Source organism: Miniopterus natalensis, chromosome 13 (assembly GCF_054644295.1).
Source record: "Miniopterus natalensis isolate mMinNat1 chromosome 13, mMinNat1.hap1, whole genome shotgun sequence".
NCBI lineage: Eukaryota > Metazoa > Chordata > Mammalia > Chiroptera > Miniopteridae > Miniopterus > Miniopterus natalensis.
Genome location: NC_142093.1, coordinates 6,225,796 through 6,236,236, shown reverse-complemented (window position 1 = coordinate 6,236,236; position 10,441 = coordinate 6,225,796). Strand labels below are relative to the sequence as shown.

Genomic DNA, 10,441 nt, shown 5'->3' with positions numbered 1-10,441 from the left:
TCTCTCTTCATTCTAATCGCACCACCCCCCCCCCGAAGGCCCGTTAGAGTACATGGCCCATCGGCATATCCTTTACAAGTCTCATTTTCCCCCGTGTCACTAACTCAGAAGATTAAGGCTTGTAGCCACAGTAAAGCTGATATACATGATGTCAAGATATTGTCATTGGTTCCGGGGCTTTCAATGATGAAGAAAAAAGAAACAATTTCACCCTGAGAATATATGGCTCAGTTTTATCAACCTCTGCAGTAAACAGTTGCTTTTCTAAATGGGCAGCTGCAGGCATTTTTCTCATGAATGTGCCCTTGGTCTGGTGGGATTTTATATACACAGATATATTTTTTAAATAAACAGACGCAGGGTTGAATCTGGGAGCACGCAGGTACCAGTAAGTTGCGGGAAGGGCAGCGAGCACCTGGCTGGGGAGTGCCTCCTGCAATGCCTCCCCTCCTCTGCCTACCTCGTGTCACTGCTCGTCTGCAATGAGACTTGAGCTCTGAAGTGACAAGTCTCCAGGTGTGTAGAAAGGTACCAGGACACGTAGCTGGTTTGCATCCATCAAGCCCCTGCAACTGCGTTCCTAAGGTCATTACAAAATTCATTTCTCATTGTCATCAGAAAGATGGTTGACCTTTTCTGATTTTTACACAGCTCTCTATTGAAGCCTCCTATATTAATATTTATTGGCACAAAATCCCTTATACATTTGTCCCCAGGTACCGAGCAGGCCTTTCTGCTTATATAGACCAGGCAGCGACTGCCTGGATGAACACTCACTGTATAGTTGGTTCATGCAGCTCTGGAAAGAAATCCCTTATTTAATGTTTTGACATTTTCTATTCTAATCAAAGTTTATATAGATAAAGTCATTCTGGCCCCAATCTAATTATTGCCAGAAAGTAACAGAAGAAAAATCCGTGAACCAGACACAAGAACTTTAGCTTGTCTTGGCACCGGTAGCTGACTACTCATCACCTGGGGCACGTTAAAATCTGCATCAGCCTCACTGTGCTTCCCGGACGACAATGATAGCACACTCGTGCCTAACTATAGACATCGCAAGTATCTACTGAGATAAAACAGAGGGTCTTGGGGCGCTCTGAAAGGTTGTACAAATCATCATCATTGCTCTCTGCAAATCTCCAGCGGAGTTGACATCGGGTGAAAAATAGACCATGCTCAGCAGTTACATATCTTTTGAATGTTTGGCTTTAATGTGTCACAACAACTCTGGAATAACCTCTCAAGAGTCAGGTAGCACAGTGACGGGCATAGCAGGCAGCTGTGAAGACATAGCCAGGTGTGGCGTCATGTGAGACGTTGCAGGTGTGGAAAGAATCTGGGTGTCACCTTTAGGACAATGGGAAGCCATTGGACGGCTCTGGGCAGGAGTGACCTCAGTTTTGATGTGCCTGTTCAGAGACCACTCTGGTTGTTCTTGCAGAATACAGGTGGCAGCAGAAAGAGCACTTGGAAGGATTTGCAGAAATGCAAGCGAGAGAGGAAGACAACCTTAAGGAAGAGGGCTTGTAATAGGCTTTGACGGTGAGTTGACAAGGATTTGCTAGTAGATTAAGTGTGAAACATAGAAATAGAGAAAAAATAAAGGAATGACCCTCAGGTGGTACTTGAGCGGCTAGGTGAAAACAAATGTCATTTGTTCAGCTGGGGGATGCTAGAGGAAGGCATCCGTTTTGGATGGAAATACAGTTCACAAAATCCACCTGAACTGTAGCAGTGAGGACATTTTGAGGGGTTGGTGTCAGAAAGCCAATGGCAACAGATACCATTAAATAGAAACATCTATTGGGTCTTGAAGTGGGAAAAGTCCAAGGGAAGACTCATTACTGAGCCCAGGTGCTCAGATAAACCTGTCCATCAGTTCAGCTTCCATTATGTTAGCACCCTTCCCAGGCAGGGTCCCCCAATGCGTGACAAAGTTTCCCAGGGCCATTTCTAATTTGCTTCCTACTAGTCTAGCAACCCCGAAGGGAAAAGGGCTCATTTTGTCCAATGGTATCAAAATGTCACTCTTCCATCCTGAGCTCATGGTCATCCCTAGAGCCAAAGAGTAGTAGGTCAGGTCCTCACAAACCACGTGAACTGAGGTGGGAGTTCCCCAGTGGGGAATAGAGGTGCTTAGGTCAGAAGAAAAGCAGATCGCTGTTGGAGCAGATTAATAAGACACGTCTTAACAAAACAACGGAGATTTATTTTCTTGGCATTCTAGAGGCTGGGACTTTGAGATCAGGGTGCCAGCATGGTTGGTTCTGGTGGGGTTTCTCTTCCTGGCTTACAGACAGCTGACTTTTTGCTGTGCCCTCCCATGGCGGAGAGAGACAGCAAGCTCTCTGGTGTCTCTTCTTATAAAGGCACTAATCCCATCAGGAGGGTCCCACCCTAATGACTCATCTAACCTTTGTCTTCCAAGGGTCCCATCTCTAAATGCCAGCATATTAGGAATTAGGGCTTTAAGATATAAATTTTAGGGCACACAATTCAGTTCAAAGCAGATGGCCATTAAAAGATTACAGAAGTAATTTGAAGTTTTAACAACAAAAAGACAACATTGTTTTACAGAACTTGGCTAACACGACAAAATTTGTGATTTCTCTCACAATGTGTGTGACAATAAAAAAGAAAGGACATTTAGTTTTCCTACTTAAGAAACATGATTTCTGTTGCCACACACCGAAATTTGCTCCAGCTGAAGTAAATAATCAGATATAAACTTATGGTAGAAAAACCACTAGACACAGAATTTTCTATCTGTCAGATCGTTGAATGGACAATTTTCTAAATTTTGAGCAAGGAAAGGAAACAGCAAGAAAAATGTTACCAGATTTGTTTTAAAAATGTATAACACTGCCTGGCCAGCGTGGCTCAGTGGTTGGGCATCGGCCTAGGATCCAGGAGATGGCAGTTCGATTCCTGGTCAGGGCACATGCCCAGGTTGCGGGCTCAATCGCCAGCAGGCGGTGTGCAGGAGGCAGCCGATCAGTGACTCTCATCATTGATGTTTTTCTCTCTCTCTCCCTCTCCCTTCCTCTGTCTGAAATCAATAAAAAAAAATTTAAAAAAAAGTATAACACTGATGTAAGCAAACAAAAATACCAACAGCTGACTAGGAATATATCTGCATTGAGAATTCCTTCCTACATCCCCTGATTTTCCTAACATTTAGTAAGTGCCTTCCAAATCCAGCTGCCAAACCAAATTGGGCTACTTCCCCTCTTCTCTCCAGGTAAGACCATACTTTGATGATTTTTATCTCTATAAAAACATAATCTTTGAACAACTGCATACCCACAAATTTGGTAACCTAGATAAACAAACCAATTCTTTGAAAGGCGATCTGCCAAAACTCAAAGAAGAAATCAATGATCTGAATAAGCCTGTGGATAATAAAGAAATTGAATCAATAATTGACAACCTTCCAAATTAGAAAGTGCCAGGCCCATATGGGTTCAATGGTGAATGCTACAAACCATTTAAGAAAGAAATTATGCCAACTCTCTACAATATCTTTTAGAGGACAGAAGCGGAGGGAACACTCCCTAGTTAATCCTATGAAGCCAGTATTACCCTAATACCAAACCAGACAAAGACATTGTAAGAAAAGAAAACTACAGATCAATATCTCTGATGAACAGAGATCCAAAACTTTTCAATAAAGTATTAGCAAGTCACATTTGAAAATGTATAAAAAGAACCATACACCGCAACCAAGATCCAGTGTTAGCGAGGCTGTGTTGTGATCCTTCAAAACCCCTTTTAAAAAGAATTTGACTTAATATAAAGAGATGTTGGAATTCATGAGTTGACACCCTGTGAAAGAGATTGAGTATTAGTTTCCTAGGCCTGCCATCGCAAAACACTAGACTCGATGGCTTAAACGACAGAGGTTTATTTTCTCACAGTTCTGGAGGCTGGAAGTCCAGCATCAAGGTGTCAGCAGGTTTGGTTTCTCCAGAGGCTTCTGTCCTTGCCTGCAGATGGCCATCCTCTGGCTGCCTCTTCACATGGTAGCCCCCCTGTGACTGCGCATCCCTATTTTCTCTTTCTCTTCTTATAAGGACACCTGTCCTGTTGGATTAGGGCCTACTCTTATGGCCTTATTTTAACTAATCACCTCTTTAAAGATTCCATCTCTAACTACTGCTACACTTTGAGGTACAGGGGTAGTGGTGGAAATTCAATATGTGCATTTGGGGGGGCACAACCCTGACCATAAGAGATGGGGTACGCTATCCTCCAAATTCCAACTACTGAGAATTTAACCTAAGGAAATATTTTGAACATACACACTGATATAGCCAATGGGAAATTGTTTATAATAGTTGTAAAAACGAAAACAACTAGAAAACAAATCAAGTTATATAAATTTTGAGCTATTTTTCTGGTTATCAGAAGTATAAATACAAAATCTATGTCAAAATTAAGTGAAAAACACACAAAAAAACCTCCCCTGCGATTTCGACCAGGGATCCCTCTCATTAAGGAAGGCGAGCTGTGGGAGAGTCGTGGAGCGGTCACTAGAGGGAGCGCTGGCCAAGAGCTGGGCCTCAGCGAGGCAGCCGGAGCTGCGGGCTGCTCAACGCCAGAGAAACCAAAATGCAGCAACAGCAGCGACGGACGTGAGAAAGGCACTTCCACAGGGAAGCGGGGGGCTCAGGGAGCAACAGTAATCAGCAAAAGCGAGTCTCCCCTTGGAAGAATTGCTTCTTGCCACCGTTCCCTGCTCTGTCCCCGAGCCCTGGGGGAAGGTCGCTCGCCCCTGTGGCTTGCCTGTCACGGTCAATCGACATTCTGTTAGCTTAGTGGCTGTGCTGATGTCCTGTCTCTTCAACCAGCTGGACTTGCTCTCATGCCACCATCACGCGGCGAAGGTCAGAGGGCTCCGAAAGGTCAAATGCGTGCTGGGCGGGATGCTGCGGGACCTGCAGGTCTTCGCAGAAACAGCAGCTGGAAGTTGGTGGCTGCGCGGAGCCGGCTGGGAGGACTGAGCGTGCAAAAGACCCTCCTGAGGAATGAAAGGGGGGAACGATGGCACCGCGGGGCTGAGTGGGGTCTGTGCCCGGGGAACTGCAACGGAGGAGCCTGAGTGTGGAACTCGGGGTACCCCCTGCGAGGAAGAGGAGCGTGGGGGCTGGAGCCGTGCGGATCCGCACCGCAGGCCCAGCTCTGCCTCTGGCTGGCCCGCAGCGCTTGGCAAGCTGTCCCTCTAGGCCCCTGTTTCTTCCTCGGTGACAATGCCTCGCAGGGCTGTGAGAATTAGGTCCGGGGTGTGTAAGGACTGGCACCATCCTGAGGCCACTGCAGCTGCCTGATAAAGGCTAACTCTCATTATTTCAGCCGAAGATCACACAATTGCTAGGAAGGCCTCTTATGGGAGACGGTGGCCGGGGGGAGCGACAGCTCTAGGGGTCCTGTCTCTGCTGTGAGGTTCAGTTCAGCTGGGGAGGCAGCAGCCAGATTAGCGCTGCGGATCGAAGCTCTGCTCTCCAGCCTGGGCTTACCAATGACCAAGCTGCCATTTTCAGCCCTGGTTCCTAATTCTAGTTGGTTAGAAATTCGGTAGAGATGAGAGAAGTGCTATTGATTAGTTCTTCTCAGATGCCACCAACACCCAGCGTCTGTCCCAAGGCCTGACACAAGCCAACACTAATTAACTGTTTATTGATTGAATAAAGTCAAAAGTGCATAAAGTCGAGGTGGCGGGAAGATAGTTTCCATAAAGCTATGGACGTTTTATGGAACCCTAAACTCATCAGGAAATAATGTGTTAGTGCCACCCTAAGTCAGTTAACAAAAATTAAGAGTATTTGATATGAAGCCATTATTCAGATTCTCACATAAACTTATGTATTGATAAATGCTTGCTGAAAACTGCTACTGATTTAACAAACTGTTTATCCGATGTCTCCATTATCTTCAGATTGGAAGTCACTGGGGATGGGGTGCGGTTGGTGGGGCAAAGATGTCGAGGAGAGGAGAGCGTCTGGGAAGTCCTCACTGGCAACAGAGTGAGATGCTGATAACACATAAATAAGAGAGCTGCAGGGCAGGACCACCTAGAGTGGGAAGCAAAAGGCTCTAAGCATCTCATTGCAGATTCTTAAGAACAAGCATACTTTTGTATTTTGGCAAGGAGACTGGAAGGACATTGGTCCCGAGTTATCAAGAAGAGGTCCAATTATATTCCCCATCAACCAATAATAAAGATGAGAAGTGTGTAAAACTTTTAGGAAAGACTTTTATCACTGTCGAGGGCCTTTTTCAAGCGTTCATGCTTGCATGCTATGCCTCTGCTTTCTGGATTACTCATTTATGGGAATACTTGTATCTATTATTGTTCCCTTAAGAGAAGGAGCCATCAGAAGAGATGCTACTCTAACATTTATGAGCTGAGAGCTGGCTATTTTAACTTTAGTAGTTTTATGCATCACCAAATGGAATCTCACCTTTCAAAGTTAGCTTCCTCCAGCACAATGGGTTTTCAAAGAACAGAAGTTGCCATTGACTTTCCAGTTGTTGCTATTGTTTTCATTTCAGTTGGCACATTTGGCATATGGGAGTCAATCCTCATTCCAGAAGCTTAGGGGCTCCTGAACTAATGAGAAATATCAGACCTGATTAATATGGGCAGAATTAGATAGCTATTAAAAATAAGAAAATTCTATATAAAATGATCTATATGAAACATAATGTCAATACATAAAACACAATGCTACCCGTATGTACTGTCTGCCTGTTCTACAAACACTGCACTAGCCACCCTAAGAGAAGTGTTATTCCACATGCTAATGGACATCCATGGTCTAATAAGTCAGAGAAGCATTGAGCAAAACAGAGTTAGGACTTCTTTATTATAGGGCTGTTCAGCACATTCAGCGAGTTAACACAAGTTGAAAAGCTCTTAGAGGGGGCATAGCATGCATGCAATGTTTCCCAAACTTATTAGATCATGGAACATATTTCCCCCAAGGAGCATATTTTGGGACCAGCATTTGGCAGATGACATGTCGGGAAGCCAGGGAGCCACATTGTAAAGAATATTAAGATGGCAAAGTCACAGGCTTTGCCCATAGGAGGCTCATAGATTACTCAATGATGATGAGACATAGACCCAAATAACCACAATAAAAAGAAGAAACACATTTTCTGAGACACAAAGTTCTGAAGCTCTCTCTCAGTAACACTTAGTAAATATAAATTTAAATAAACTGAGTTAATATGATCTCAAGTTTGGACGATAGGGTTTTCTTAAACTACCAGTCTCTTTCTACCTAGCATTTTACAAATATGATCTTTAATCTCACAGGAACCCTGTAGGGAGAGAACTATTGTATTTATTATTTCTGAAACTGATGTCTAGAGAATTGGAGGCTTCGGCAGCCTTAGGCATCACCTCTGTGGAAGACCTGGGCTTTGATAGACTCCAGAGCTGGAGCCCTATCCATCCCCACCTATCAAAAGGTGTGTTTTTTTCCCTCTAAAATACATATGTAATTGAGGAAATAGTAAAGTATAGGAAAGTACAAAAATGCCAGGCAATAATACTGAACCATTCAGACGTGAATGAGAGAAAATTCTTTTACACTGAGGTTTAATATTCAAACAAAAAAAAGCCCACAATCTTTAAGGTTTGTTTTCTAATAAAATGCCAAAATAATGAAAAAACAAAGCCCATAATATCAATATACTTATAGTTTCTTATAAGGAGAAAGAGAGGAAAGAGAGCCTAGATACATGTCCAAACCTAGACACATTTCCAAATCTTGATCAATGTCTTTAGTGTTTTTTACTTCTCTGGTATGTTTGCTCCTTTTGAATATAAACACAATTTTTTTTTGTTTGGAATACATCTATGGGTTTTTTTCAGTTTGTTCTCAAAAAGAATAATTTATGAGATAGCCTCATATGCAGATTTCAGTATGTATTATGCCCATTTGCCACACTAGGTCAGAATTTCAATCACTCTGTTCATCAGGAGATTGAAAAATATAAATGTTGAATGTTTCCAAACATTAAAATTCTCTGCTTCAGTTTCTATGTAGCTGCCAGCCCTTGATGTGGCTGAATGGTTTCAGAATGAAAGAAGCGAAGAAAATTTAACAATTTGGGTATGGAGAGATTAATTATACTTCAGTAGACATTTTTGAATGAGAATTAGAAATGTATGTGTGAAGCTAGATTTCCAGTATGTTTTTATATACTATAGGGATAGTGTCTATGACCTGCAATGGGAATGTAAAAGCTTCATAATGATGATGATGATGATAAATCACAATTTTGGCCTCCGTGTTTAACACACATGTGTGTGTAAAAGCACACAAAATCCTCTTAGAAGCGTCACATTGTGAATTTTCTACCAGAGCCAAGATTTGTTTCATGGTTTTCAAGTAGCCCGAATGTCAATATCTAAAATGAAAGCCATCCTCAAATCTTGCAAGAAATATTCTAAAACCACTCAATCTGCAATCAATAAGCTTTTCAGTTCAACCCTTTTATATAATCAGGGCAGGTTGTTGTCGAAAGACTGGGGAGATAAAGGAAATACATTCACCCTGAACAATTTGCCAAGGTAACAAATTACCAGGTTCTCCAGACACTTCACTAACGATCAGCGCCCCGCCTTGATGGGGGAGAGAAACGCACCCCAGCGGCTCCCTGCTCATGTGCCTGGGGCGCAGAGCCGGTGCCCTCGGTCTGCTCGGCGCGCTGCGAGCGGAGCTGTTTCCTTCCTTCCCCCGCCAAGGCCAGCGCAGGGCTGGGGCGGCCTCTGCCTTCAGCGGTGCGGGCTCACACTCCCCACTGCTGTCCAAGTCCCCCGACTTCCCAGCCCCTGCTGGAGAACACGCACAATCCCAGTTTCCACCAAAGGGTGGCATCCTGTGGCCTGCAATCGTGCCGAGAAGGCATCTGGAAAAATGCTCGCTCCTCCGACCCAGTGCATTTCGCTGTAAGTAAATGCTCAAAACACGCTCGAAGGTTCACCTTCCAGTCGCTTCGCCCGGGAAGCCGCCTCTTCTCCCGAAAGCATTGTCCTTCCTCTGAATCCTTTCCTGTCTGTTTTCCTGGGACTCAGTGCTTAGAGCCCTGTCCTCAAGTGTTTTATGGGTCATAGCTGTCCCCTCCTGGTCTCACTAGGCGCGCAAATCCTCCAAATCTTCTTAACCCGAGTCCCCCATGCCACTGAGCATAGTCCTGGATGTGTGAAAAGATTTTGTTTTGTTTCATTTATTTATTTTATTCAAGGGTAGTTGATACACTATCTTATACTGGTTGTATTAGTTTCAGGTGTACAATAGAGTGATCTGACATTTCTGTACCTTACTGTGTGACCACCACACTAATTCTAGTACTTATCTGTCACCATGCAAACTTATCACCATGTTATCAGCTACATCCCCTCTTTGATGGCTGATTCCCTAGGGAACTGGGAAGTTCCCTATCAGCACGGATCCCTCCCCACCCCCACCATCCCTCCTTACACATACCAGCCTCCAGAAGGTATTTTTCCTGCATTTCTGTGTAGGACCAAAGCCACATATTGGGAGTATGAGTGACATGTCAAGTTTTCTTTGTTACATAGCTCACAGGTTATGTCTCAAATGCTTACAGCGTCCACATACACTACGCACACAGCCCACTTGACATCTGCCATTATGAAGGTCTAGGAGCCTGTCCACCCTGCCTTTGCAACCAGGCCCTGGTTTTCATTTCAAACGAAAATATCTCCAAAAAAACCCCCACTAAACCAACATTGTATTTTTTCTTCTAAAAGCCATCTACTGTTTGGAAGCCTTGACTCCCATGTTCCCATTCATGCTTGTAGTGCTCACCAAGTACAGCAGGTGTGCCGACCAGGCACCTGCGGGCTCCATCCCAGCCAGGAGCTGACTCGCCACCCTTTCTGTTTGTTCGTAATTTGAGAGAAATCTATCACTCACTTCAAATAACCAAAAGGAAAGGCCTGAACCATTTGAGTGACAGTGTTCTGGTTCTGCAAAAATAATAACTCTGACCCAAATGAAGATCTGGAATTGGAGATTCAGATGTCACCCACCATCAGAGCCTTAGGCCTCTGAAGTGTGTTTCTACTCTGGTGCCTCCTGTGGTCTACAACACCCAGGAGAGGCGGGCTGGTGACAAACACCACTTACCCTTTTCCCAACCACTGTGCTGCCTGACCCCTGATGCTGGTATCCAGGGCAGTGTCCCTCCCCTCCACAGGCTCCACACCGCGTGTCAGGCAGGCCTCTGTGGATGGGCATGTCCGTCCACAGAGGGCTTCCAAACTATTGCTCCACTGTCCCAACTGGCCCTTCATTCAGCATCCTTTCTTTCCTCTGATCACTGTGGTAACATCCCGCTTCCCAGGCCGGTCCTGGCTGCTTCCCCAAGCCAAGCAGGCGGAGGAACAGTCAGTTAGTAA

At 44.4% G+C, this 10,441-nt stretch overlaps 1 protein-coding gene across 1 annotated transcript in view; it reads right to left on the bottom strand.

The window, feature by feature from the left end:
• Nucleotides 1-5,992: 5,992 nt before the first annotated feature.
• The window catches only part of KCNS3 (potassium voltage-gated channel modifier subfamily S member 3), a 137,218-nt gene continuing 132,769 nt past the window's right edge, over nt 5,993-10,441 (bottom strand). The window contains exons 4-5 of the transcript XR_015715544.1: nt 6,465-6,613; nt 5,993-6,074 (exon numbers count right to left, since the gene is read on the bottom strand). The gene's annotated coding sequence lies outside the window, so the exon portion shown is untranslated. The remainder of the gene's footprint in view (nt 6,075-6,464; nt 6,614-10,441) is intronic.